This window comes from Salmo trutta, chromosome 3 (genome assembly GCF_901001165.1).
Source record: "Salmo trutta chromosome 3, fSalTru1.1, whole genome shotgun sequence".
Lineage (NCBI taxonomy): Eukaryota > Metazoa > Chordata > Actinopteri > Salmoniformes > Salmonidae > Salmo > Salmo trutta.
The window spans coordinates 23,955,660-23,967,991 of record NC_042959.1 but is presented as its reverse complement, the minus strand read 5'-3'; the positions used below and the strand labels follow the sequence as shown (position 1 = coordinate 23,967,991).

Genomic DNA, 12,332 nt, shown 5'->3' with positions numbered 1-12,332 from the left:
GCCATTTCTTTCAAGTGGCATCTTTCAATTGACACTTCTTTCAAAGTCTTATTTTGTGCAACAATGAGCCATTTAAAGTCACATTTAATGTACTTAAATGATACTACCATGATTGATGATGATGTTGCAGTCTAAAACATTTCTCCTCCTAAGTAACTTTGATTGTACATCCTTTAATGGAGAATGGTCAGTGATTGGTCCATGCAAATGTGACAGTCAAAGGCAAGCTTACAAGCCATCGATCATTTGGGGCGGCAGGTATCCTAGTGGTTAGAGTGTTGGGTCAGTAACCGAAAGGTTGCTGGATCGAATCTCCAAGCTGTTGTTCTGCCCCTGAACAAGGCAGTTAACCCACTGTTCCTAGGCCGTCATTGTAAGTAAGAAGTTGTTCTTAACTGACTTTCCTAGTTAAATAAAGGTAAAATAAAATAAAATTTCAAGCAGCTAAAAGTAACTTCTTTCTGAAGTCAGGTAGTCTTTGTGGTGATTTTACCTAGACTTTTCAACTTAGAATATACCTATTGCATTTGTTTAATATTTTATTTCCTTTCCACCTCCCCAATTAACTATGTAATTGCTTATTTATCTGCAAAGTGAAATCATGAACTATTCCTTTGGCAAGTCCGGGAATAGTTCATTTTTTGGCAAGTCTGACTCAAATGGTTAAATCCCCAACATCTTTCAAACTATTGTAGGTTCTAACAGTGGCGCAATACATTTAATATCAGTGACGTAACATTGTGGGGCTTTTACCTCAGGCAACATTCGAATCCCTTCCGTATAACCAAAGGTGAAAGCTTTGTTGTCCCTTTTGAAGGGATTCATTTCCACATGAAAGGCGAGGTTCTGTCCAATCCTTTTATACAGCTCCATTTAGTTGTTGAGAACAATACTGTATCAACAAAAGGCTACATCCTCTACACTAAGTGGCTAACACACTGTACATACAGTAGAGCTTAACAGCCGTTGAAACTCTTTAATGTTATGTACCTATTCATGTACTGACAAAACAGGCCATTATTCTGAACATGCTGATAGCCTCAAGGTGTCTGATTCCACAGTGGCAGATTCCCACATAGAGGCTGGAAACGGAATGAGTCAAGTAGCATCACTGTCCTTATGGCTTGACCCGTATGTTTCCTCTGGTGAGTCAGTGCATCTGTAACTCACATGGAGCCTTGGAGAGTTGATGCCCTTTATTCCTTAATGTTTGTATGCTATGCTCCTAGGCTTCAGCGCTGAAGTTTCTAGTTCTTATTGTATATGCATATGAATGCTGGGGCAGCTACAGAAGTAACCACAGCAGAGGAAAGTAAGATGGTATTATTTCCAAATGTAGTACACAGAGGGCAGAGTTGGCATTTTTGGGACTGTTTCATTGGTTCAATGCTGGGCAAGCTACAATAATAAATCATGCATTATGATTCAAATATTCTCATTTTATCTGATGATATGTCATGTTTGTCTGTCAGTATCACGACACTGTGTAGTCTATATGTACTGTATGTTGATAAGAATGTTATTATCTCCAATAGAGGGCATAGTAGACTGTATAGACATGTTAGTGCTTTTGTGTGTGGTAGAGAAACCCAATCCTTCCAGTAGTTCTTAGTTTACAAGGCTCTGAAAATGCATTAGAACATATAACACTGAAATGAGAGAAGGTGAAAAGTTTTATTTACTGTAGCTGTGATCTGAATGGAGGTGGAGGTGAAACTGAAACTTGCCTTTTGCGGAAAATAACTGTAAAAACAAATTAGATGTTCGAGTGCTATATGCAATGCGGATACCAGGTAAAGCTGTGTCTGAGTGAAAAATAGTGGGTACTATCATATTACTATCATAATATTTGGAATGCCACACCAGGGTCAGACAATAGCAAAAGTGTTAGTGATAAAAAGGGAGTTTTTGTCTCTTCAAGGACTGACTTTCAGAGTTGACAGTTTGCTCTTTTAGCTCTTCACCTCAATGACAAAACTTTGAGTTCCTTCATCTTTTTGTTCAACTGTTGTACTATCCAACACGTTCTTTTTAAAAGTAAACTTGGAACATACTGCAGAAGAGACAAAAATTGTGCGTTGGAGCCTGTGAGGTAGGGGACATTTGTTTTTTACAAAAATGTATCTCCTATTTCTTTTTTACTCTGGCATGCCCTTGAGCAAATATTCAAAGGCAGTTTTAGATAGATTTCTGGGCACTTGCCATTCATGCAGATAATGCCATTTGATGAAGGCAACGTTTCGATGTGTCGGGATGATAATGGCGAACCCGAGGTTGGCCTCGTTGGGTAGAGAGAAGCTGTTTTCTGTGATAACTTCATTGCTGCATGTGGTCGAACGTGGGGGAAATTCAGGAAGGGGGATTAAAAAAAACTGCCCAGTCAGAGTAGCATTGTTAGTCCCCCTACTGTGCACTGGACCTGCCACAGCTAAAGTTTACGTTTCTGATGTGCCAAGGTATCGCCGGACCCCTCTTCTCTTAGAACCTGGCAGAGCCCTTGCCTCAAGAGTTTTTAGGTGGGATTAGTCAATGCTTTTGTAATTAATGAAACTCCTTTCCCCCCGTTGATCCTTTAAATGCTAACATTTGAATACCATCAGATTGAGTTAAAAAGTTGTTTATTAATCTTTCTGATTCAAGTAAATTCAAAGCGATAAGCCAAATGTTACATGAGTAAAGAGGAAGGCGATGGGTTGTAATCTCAAAGATCTAGAAAGTTTATACACTTTTCACACACACACACACACACACACACACACACACACACACACACACACACAGTTATTCTAAGTAGGCTGGCCTATATATTTAGAGCTGTGACTAGTGTGATGAGTAATAACTCCATCCATAAATGAATAATTTGTACTGGACATGTATAGGCTACCTATCATTTTATTTTGAAGTGATGGTAGCCTACCGTTTTCACTTGTTACAAAAATAAATTGAGATGTAAATTAATACCTATCTTAGGCTTCTCCCATTACTCAAATGCTTTATGCAATTTGTCATGAGCGGTGGCATGTGACACACAAGGGACGGTTTGCAAGGATATCAGAAGCAACCATATAGAAGAGTGGAGCGCACTCAGCCCAGTGGAGGCTGATGGACTCGCTGCGCATTTCCCCTGCTAACAAGTGTATACAGGACAAAACACCAGCATTATGTAATTGGAGAGCGTCGTCTGCACTACTAAAAAGCCTCAATATTAATAAGACGTCCGCATTTACATGACGACCAAAAAGAGGCAGTCTGAATTGCTGCAGGCAAGGGAATTGATAGCTTACCCCTGAGCGGACTAAGATAATTGTAAAAAATCTTGGCAGTACGTGTTCTTGACACGTACTGAAATCTTAACATTCAGCACCGCACACCTTCAAACTGCATGACATCGTTGTCTCATGGTCTGTTATTAAGGAATTTGCAACAACGAAGACTGCTTGGCACACATTTTATTTTCAAGGATATTGAGGGTGTGAGTGCGTGAAATTTCACTCACCATCATCACCGACGGACAACGCGGTGCGCAAGTTTGGATGTCTCTTGTGGAAGTTGTTCTGCGGTTCCGGACAACGGGACTGTTCAGTTAGTTCCACCAGGTAAGGAAGGGCAACAACTATTACCTTTGGTGCTGACACATACATGTTTAATTTTCACTGATATTCTACTATTTTCATTATTCAAATTGATGATTTTATCCACAAACATGGAGAAATAATAGCCTAAATAACGTCAGATGTGGTGTTCTATGGCAGTAAATTAGGCCTACTGTTTCTTCAGAACAGATGCGTTTTTTATATATACTTGATCGCATAAGGCATGGATAAAAAAAAGGAAAAGTCCATTCAAGTACTTGCTTTAGCAGTGTGGCATACAATTGGCGTCCAGTAAAGCATTACTCTAGTTCAGACAAGCAGCTCCACCATTCAGTAAATCGGTATTGGGTTATTATTAGCCTATCCATCATCATTCCTATAGGTCGAAGTAAAACGACTGTTCTATGTCCCCTGGATAGTTTGTTCATTCTTGAGTTTATCTGTTCATGGGTCCTACTGTCTGTCTAGATCAGGGATGGACAACTTTGACGGGGTGGGGGCCACAAAAAATCTGAACTCATCATTAGTGGCCGCTGTGGCTCGCGGGTCTGCATACCCACATCCATAACCACACATGCAACTGATTTGTGCAATCAATCTATTTGTGCAGTTAAACTACTTACTTCTTAACTAAATACAAAATACCAGTAGCCAGGGCCGGTCCTAGCCTTTTGGGGGCCCTAAGTGAGATTTGAATGCCCCCCCCCACCTCTTGATCATGCAAAGAGAAACATTTTACACATTTTGCCATGGGGGCATAGAGACAATTGTGACATTTTATGACCATTTTCCTGCAATTCAACATATTTTGCCATGACTTATGCCATGTTAACATGATATTTGAGTGCGATAGCTACCTAGCTATTAAATTAGCAAGTTAAATGCACAACTGCAGCATTTAGCACCTTTTAAAAAGTTAACTTAATAGTTATAAGATATCTAGCCGGCAAACATTTAGTTGAGAATTCTATACTGTAACTGGATCACCTGGCGCCTGCTGCACAACAGTGAGTAACTCACAAGGCTCCCATCGTTGTGTGCTTGTAAACAAACACCACCTGACTGGTGACTACCACTAAGCTTCATAAGGAAAAATGATGTGACAGGTGACATGAAGAATGCAATCTTGTTTATCTCCTAACATATTGCACTAATTATAGTTTCAACGGTATTGACAGTATTGAAAAACCATCCCATGGCTTTTTCCAAATACCTCGGTATACGGTATATACGGTATACCGCCCCAGCCTCATTTCTAAATTGCACCTTGTGTATTCTACTACTCTACCTCTCGACAGTAAGTTCAACATAAACGCAACATGCAACAATTTCAAAGATTTTTATGAGTTACATTTCATATAAGGAAATCAGTCAATTGAAATAAATTCATTAGGCCTTAATCTGTGGATTTCACATGACTGGGAACACACATAACTTTAAAAAAAAGTAGGGGCGTGGATCAGAAAACCAGTCAATATCTGGTGTGAGCACCATTTGCCTCATGCAGCGCGACACATCTTCTTTGTATAGAGTTGATCAGGATGTTGATTGTGGCCTGTGGAATGTTGTCCCACTCGGTCAATAGCTGTACAAAGTTGCTGGATATTTGAGGGAACTGGAGCATCCTGTTGTACACGTTGATCCAGAGCATCCCAAACATGCTCAATGGGTGACATGTCTGGTGAGTATGCAGGCCATGGAAGAACTGGGACATTTTCAGCTTCTAGGAATTGTGTACAGATCCTTGCGACGTGGGGCCGTGTATTATCATGCTGAAACATGAGGTGATGGCGGCGGATGAATGGCACGACAATGGACCTCAGGATCTCGTCACGGTATTTCTGTGCATCCAAATTGCCATTGATAAAATGCAATTGTGTTTGTTGTCCGTAGCTTATGCCTGCCCATACCATAATCCCACCGCCACCATGTGACACTCTGTTCATAATGTTGACATCAGCATACCGCTCACCCACATGACGCATACAAGCTGTCTGCCATCTGCCCGGTAAAGTTGAAACTGGGATTCAGCAATAAAGAAAACAGTTCTCCAGCATGCCAGTGGCCATCGAAGACGAGCATTTGCCCACTGAAGTCGGTTACGCCGCCAAGCTGCAGTCAGGTAAAGTCCCTGGTGAGCAAGCAGATGCGCTTCTCTGAGACGGTTTCTGACAGTTTGTTCAGAAATTCTTTGGTTGTGCAAACCAACAGTTTCATCAGCTATCTGAGTGGCTGGTCTCAGACAATCCCGCAGGTGAAGAAGCCAAATGTGGAGGTCCTGGACTGGCATGGTTACACGTGATATGCGGTTGTGAAGCTGGTTGGATGTACCGTCAAACTGTCCCTTGTGTGTCACATGAGCGGTGGCATGTGACACACAAGGAACGGTTTGCAAGGATATCAGAAGCACCCATATAGAAGAGTGGAGCGCACTCAGCCCAGTGGAGGCTGATGGACTCGCTGCGCATTTCCCCTGCTAACAAGTGTATACAGGACAAAACACCAGCGTTATATAATTGGAGCACGTTGTTGTACACGTTGATCCAGAGCATCCCAAACGTGGCTTATGGTAGAGAAACGAACATTCAATTCCCTGGCAACAGCTCTGGTGAACATTCCTGCAAGCAGCATGCCAATTTCATGCTCACTCAACTTGAAACATCTGTGGCATTGTATTGTGTGACAAAACTGCACATTTTAGAGTGGCCTTTTATTGCCCCTAGCACAAGATGCATCTGTGTAATGATCATGCTGTTTAATCAGCTTCTTGATATGCCACACCTGTCAGTGTAACGGCTGTCGTCTGAAGAAGTGGACCAAGGTGCAGCGGAGTTAGTGTTCATTATTAGAATTTAATATAAACAACGTGAACACTATACAAAACAAGAAAAGAGCAAACCGACAGCAAACAGTCCTGTCTGGTACAAAACACTGACAGAAACAATTACCCACAAACCCAAAGGAAAAACATGCTCCTTATGTGTGACTCCCAATCAGCAGCAACGAGCTTCAGCTGTGCCTGATTGGGAGCCACACACACACGGCCCAAAACAAAGAAATACAAAAACATAGAAAAAGGAACATAGAACGCCCACCCAATGTAACACCCTGGCCTAACCAAAATAAAGAACAAAAACCCCTCTCTATGGCCAGGGCGTTACAGTCAGGTGGATGGATCCTCTTGGCAAAGGGGAAATTCTCACTAACAGGTATGTAAACACATTTGTGCACCAAATTTGAGCGAAATAAGATTCTTGTTCATATGCAACATTTCTGGGATTTTTTATTTGAGCTCATTAAACATGGGACCAATACTTTACATGTTGTGTTTATATTTTTGTTCAGTGTGTGTGTATATATATATATATATATATATATACATCCCTCGGCCTAGATACATAAATACATGATAGTGAATGACGGCTGGGCATATTATCCTTTGCCTCTCACAGTCGGCAGTAAGTCAATTCTGCATAGGGAAATATTTGTATTGGGATAATGTGATGTTTGGTACTTGTGTGTACATTGTTATTTGTAACCTGGCAATACCCCTGACTGCATGTATATATAATATTGCATAATGTATAGGCTAATTCATAAGGCATTATAAATGCCTCATATTGCATTATGAAGAGGTTATGCACAGGAATTGTTACCAACATCCCATATGCCTGTTATGGACATATTAACTAATAACAGCCATCAAAAATAATGCCACAGGAGATGTTGCTTGGGGCTGGGACTGCAGTTCATTAAGTCCCCAGTTCATTACACCTTACTACAGCCATTACTTAGCCTACCTATAATTCACCTGATTCCCCCAGTCATGATGGAGAATAATTGATTTCATTTGAGTGTTTTTCTCACGTTGGAGCTGATAGCGTAGGCGGTCGCTGAGACTTGGTCCACCTAAATGAAATCAGACAACTTCTAATATATTGCTTTACCACATTCACAATCATACTTTCAGATAAGCTTTATTGTTATAAAGGAATATATAGGAGTCTCTGGCTTTATACTGAGCAATTTAACACAAATGGTACATCAACTGAACAATGTTTTGCCTATTTTTTGACACTTGTCCACACAAAAGCACATTAAATATATTGTGGGTTGCAAAATATGATGGGCTGGAAGTAGTTTCATTTCATTTCATTTATTCCATAGGCCTACAATGTAAATACGATTTGTATTTCAATCACACATGTCAGTTGCCTCATTTAGGATGGTGTTAACATTTTTTGGAATAAACATTTTTTTGAAGACTGTCCAGAGGGGTGGTGCTGGGAGGGACATCTCCCTCCCTCCTATTATCTTGCTCATTACATTTATATTGTCTCTTCCTGTGGACGCTCAATAGTTGACCATATGAAATGTTACATTAGATATGGCAAATAGGATGGCTGAGGCATATGTTTCAACACATCAGAGTAAACATGTGAAGGTTAATGCAGCTTGTCAAACTGTTGACAGATCCCTTGTCCCAGCAGATCATTTTTATGGCATAATTTGTTTTGCATAATTGCTGGCCTCAATCTTCTACTGTTAACACACAGCCTGCTACTGTTAGCACACAGCCTGCTACTGTTAACGCACAGCCTGCTACTGTTAACGCACAACCTGCTACTGTTAACACACAGCCTGCTACTGTTAACGCACAGCCTGCTACTGTTAACACACAGCCTGCTACTGTTAACGCACAGCCTGCTACTGTTAACACACAGCCTGCTACTGTTAGCACACAGCCTGCTACTGTTAACGCACAGCCTGCTACTGTTAACGCACAGCCTGCTACTGTTAACGCACAGCCTGCTACTGTTAGCACACAGCCTGCTACTGTTAACGCACAACCTGCTACTGTTAACGCACAGCCTGCTACTGTTAACACACAGCCTGCTACTGTTAACGCACAGCCTGCTACTGTTAACGCACAGCCTGCTACTGTTAACACACAGCCTGCTATACTGCTGTTTGGCTGATCTGTTATCTCACCTGTTTTTTCTGAATTCTCACTGAATCCTCTTGCTGCTGTTTGAGTTTTTGGCTGTGAGACAGATTGATATTCTAGCTCTTACATGGTCCAATCGATATTGTTCATAAATCAATATGGATGGAGTATATTTTATTGATTTTATATGACTGTAGACAAAAGAAAGGAATTGTGTCCTTCTTACATTTATTCAAATTGTGTATGTTACCTTTTGAAATAAATGAATGAGAGACACTAGTTTATGTTTTGTTGCAGCAGTGCCATGGGCGAACGTTATACGCTACTACATTATTACATTTTAAGGTAGGTGAGCAAGCTTTTGGATCTCAATCACAATGACAATGACAGTTTCTCTTTGAAATGTTCTTTAATAAACAGACTGATATATGTGGCACATGATATGGTCTTCATAGATACATCTGAAAAAGTCCCAATGGATACATTTATCTCCCTGGAATTAATTTGGATAAGCACAATACAAATTATACATAAAATGTATGCACGTATGACTGTAAGTCACTTTGGATAAAAGCATCCGCTTAATGACATATATTATTTTATTATTATATTACATAGTTTGACAGTGTGGCAGCGGAAACTTGACGGTTGTACTCTGAAAGTCAACCAAATACTTTTTGGAGGATTGCATGCTCTTGAAATGTACTTATGGTAGGGATATTTGATGACAGCCTGTGATGTATTGCCACCACGGTTCTTCACTACACAGTATGCTGTTGAAGAGACACATGTTAAGGGCAGTTGGCTTAATGTTAAGGGCAGTTGGCTACCAAAACTGTCCTGCAATTTGTTTTAACGCCTACTACTGTAAGACTTTAGCTATTTTAAACCATAGCCACTATTGAAACACATAGCATCTGGACTTAGTATCCAAGTCACTTATTTGGCAAACTGAAATATGGACACTTCAGATGCTTTGGCTGTATGTATTCCTTTGGAGTTGTGTAACATCGATGTGAGCCATACACACCTTTGTACATTGGTTTCCAGCAACTGGAATAGTTATAGTTATGGGGGGTACTTGTTTTTCACTAGCCAAACCCAGCAGGCAAAATGTGGCATGGGGCATCATAATTATGTTTTTCTGGTTGTTATCTGTTTCTTTTCAAGTGACGTCAGATAGCTTGTGTGATGACTAACATTTTCTGAGACCTGAAGACTTGCCTAGGCTTTAGCTCAGCTGGAAAACACAGTATTAAGGCACACAGACGACACAGGATCAAACTCAGACTGTATATGTTTTAGACAATGTACCAGCTATTGTTTAATCATGAAAGAAAATAAATTGTTCTCCAATATGCGGTTCCTTAGGTGCTTGAAAAACTAAGCTGCGTGCATTGCAACTTTGGTTTGTTTCTGCCTTTTATTTCTGGGCCGAAAGCCACCTGCGATTAGCCACATGGTGGCATCCTGCTGACCAGGCGCCAGGGGCCATTCCCGACTCACTGGAGCCTGTCTCTGGAACCAACAGATTTACATTCATATCCCTCACTTGCAAGCATATGTCAGCTTTTAGCAAGAAGACCGTAGTAATAAGATTGATCAGGAGCGGGGCTGGCATCGTAACAAAGAACCTCAGGTATCTTTCGATCAACGCTTAGTAGGGAGACTGGTCTGTGGTAACATTGATCTACCCAAATTCTCATCTTGTTGCCTGTGTAACTCGAACCCTTCTTTGTCACAGATATCCTCCTATCCATAAATGACGGCCTTCAATCACACTGTATCATGCAGTACGCACCGAAAATACAGTTTAAACACAGTGAGAACTTGGAAAGATGCTTTAGTTCTCGTGATATCCATGTGCCGTTTAGTGCTACAGAATTTCAATAAAAAATGTGTGAACAAAACAACCCACTCTAGATGTGGAACAAAGCTTGAAAATCTCCGAACGATCTCTTTGATCACCCTAAATGTTGCTTTTGAACCCTCTCTTTCTAAGGTCTGGACAGTGTTTGCCATACAATGCAATATTGGCCCTCGCAAGCTTCCTCTGAAAAGGAGCTGCCAAGTGCCTCAGGTCAGGCTCTTTTGTGTCCCTCAGACAGCCCAGTGGGATGTTGGATGTCAGCTCTGCTCGTCGATGGAGCCACTTGACGACCTCAATAATTCAGTTGAGGTGACCTGTGTAATGCCAAAAGCCCCTGGTCTGGCAGGCTGATGAAGAGCCATGATAGACCAGGGCCAGCTGCTACTTCCTGAGGGACCCTATTCTCAATGGTGGCGAAGACGGAAAATATAAGAAATCAAGATATCGAGTAGTTCGGGGGGAAAAAATTGTGTCGGTGTAATGATATACAGGTCAATGGTCATTGGCATCCAGCACGCCATCATTTGTATTCAAGAATTTGGGCTTTTTCACCCCCAGAAATGAAGAAACAGCCAGCGCAACGTCAGTGGAATTTCAGATGGATGTTTCTTTAATAAGGGCTGCGGTCTTTCTGTATTCTGATAGTGTGTTACCATGACCTATATATTCTTCCCCATAATGCTGACACCTGTAGAATAAAATCCCCCCAGTTAATTTTTCTGTTGTTTGATTAATGCACATCTTTAAGTGGTAATATACTCATTATAGTATTCTCTGTTAGTTCATAAACTGCATACGATCATGTTGTCCCGAATTTTGTCATGCATGTAACAATTCACAGATGGCTCCAGTTTGACTATGCGGTAGTAGGCTTCATTGTTTGCACAAACAGAATCCTATCACAATTATCTTTCCCTGATTGTTTAGACTGTCTTACTGAGGTTGTTAACATGGAGTCAGACTCTTTCAGTAATCACAATGCCTTCTTTTAACCAATTCATGAGTTTAATGTATTGCCAGCTCACATTGTATGATTAAAATATATCTCAAGAGAAATGGAAGCGTTTATCCTTGCTTGCAAAAAGAAAATATGATTTTTTATCTACATTCAGACTCAGCACTTTTAAGTAACATCCAGCATTTTAATGTTTAACCAATAACATGGTTTGAATGCAGACAGCATTCGATTTCAATTTTGCTTTAATCCATACATATTATGTCTATGTTGATGCTTCAACATTTATGCCACCTCATATGCCATTGCCAACAAACAAGTACTTTAGGAACAATCCAAGTAGAATTTACTACCGAGACATAAATAAGGATATATGTAATTTAACATTTAGGAATGTTTGAGAAATGTTTTGCCAATCAGTAATTGAAGTGTGACACTCTATTTTCATTTCCTCACCAGTTTCATTTGAGGCTTCAGTCCCATTTTCTTTCAGTTATTAGAAAATGTGTTTGACAAATGTTATGTTCATCATGCCATATTTTGAAATAGCACTGAACCAGTCATTCAGTTTTCATTCAACCAGTCATTGTCAGTTTACTTCAGTGCCTGCGATTGCCTTGCAACCTCATTACAACTCCACCACTGCCCAAATGTAATTTATTTCTCTAAGGGCATACTGATCATTGTGCTATTTGACTGTAAATTGTTACAATTCTGTTGATTTTATATTTTCAGACGATGCAGTCAGCTCACGCAGGTAATCAGGCCTAATTAATTTAAATGTGGTGAATATTCACAACCTTGCCCAAGCAGCCATTCCTACACAGTTCCATTAAGTAAATTTAGATTAATAATATTCAGCACCTCCTGTATACAATAAAACAACTTATATTTCTGTACTGATGTGTATTATTTAGAAAAGGAATGGAACATTGAATTAAGGCAGTAGCTAATGGAACATTGAAT

At 40.3% G+C, this 12,332-nt stretch overlaps 1 protein-coding gene across 5 annotated transcripts in view; it reads left to right on the top strand.

The window, feature by feature from the left end:
• The first annotated feature begins 2,893 nt into the window (after window positions 1-2,893).
• The window catches only part of LOC115170749 (teneurin-3), a 153,144-nt gene continuing 143,705 nt past the window's right edge, over window positions 2,894-12,332 (top strand). For all 5 annotated transcript variants that reach the window (XM_029727058.1, XM_029727050.1, XM_029727033.1 and 2 more), the window contains exon 1: window positions 2,894-3,596. The gene's annotated coding sequence lies outside the window, so the exon portion shown is untranslated. The remainder of the gene's footprint in view (window positions 3,597-12,332) is intronic.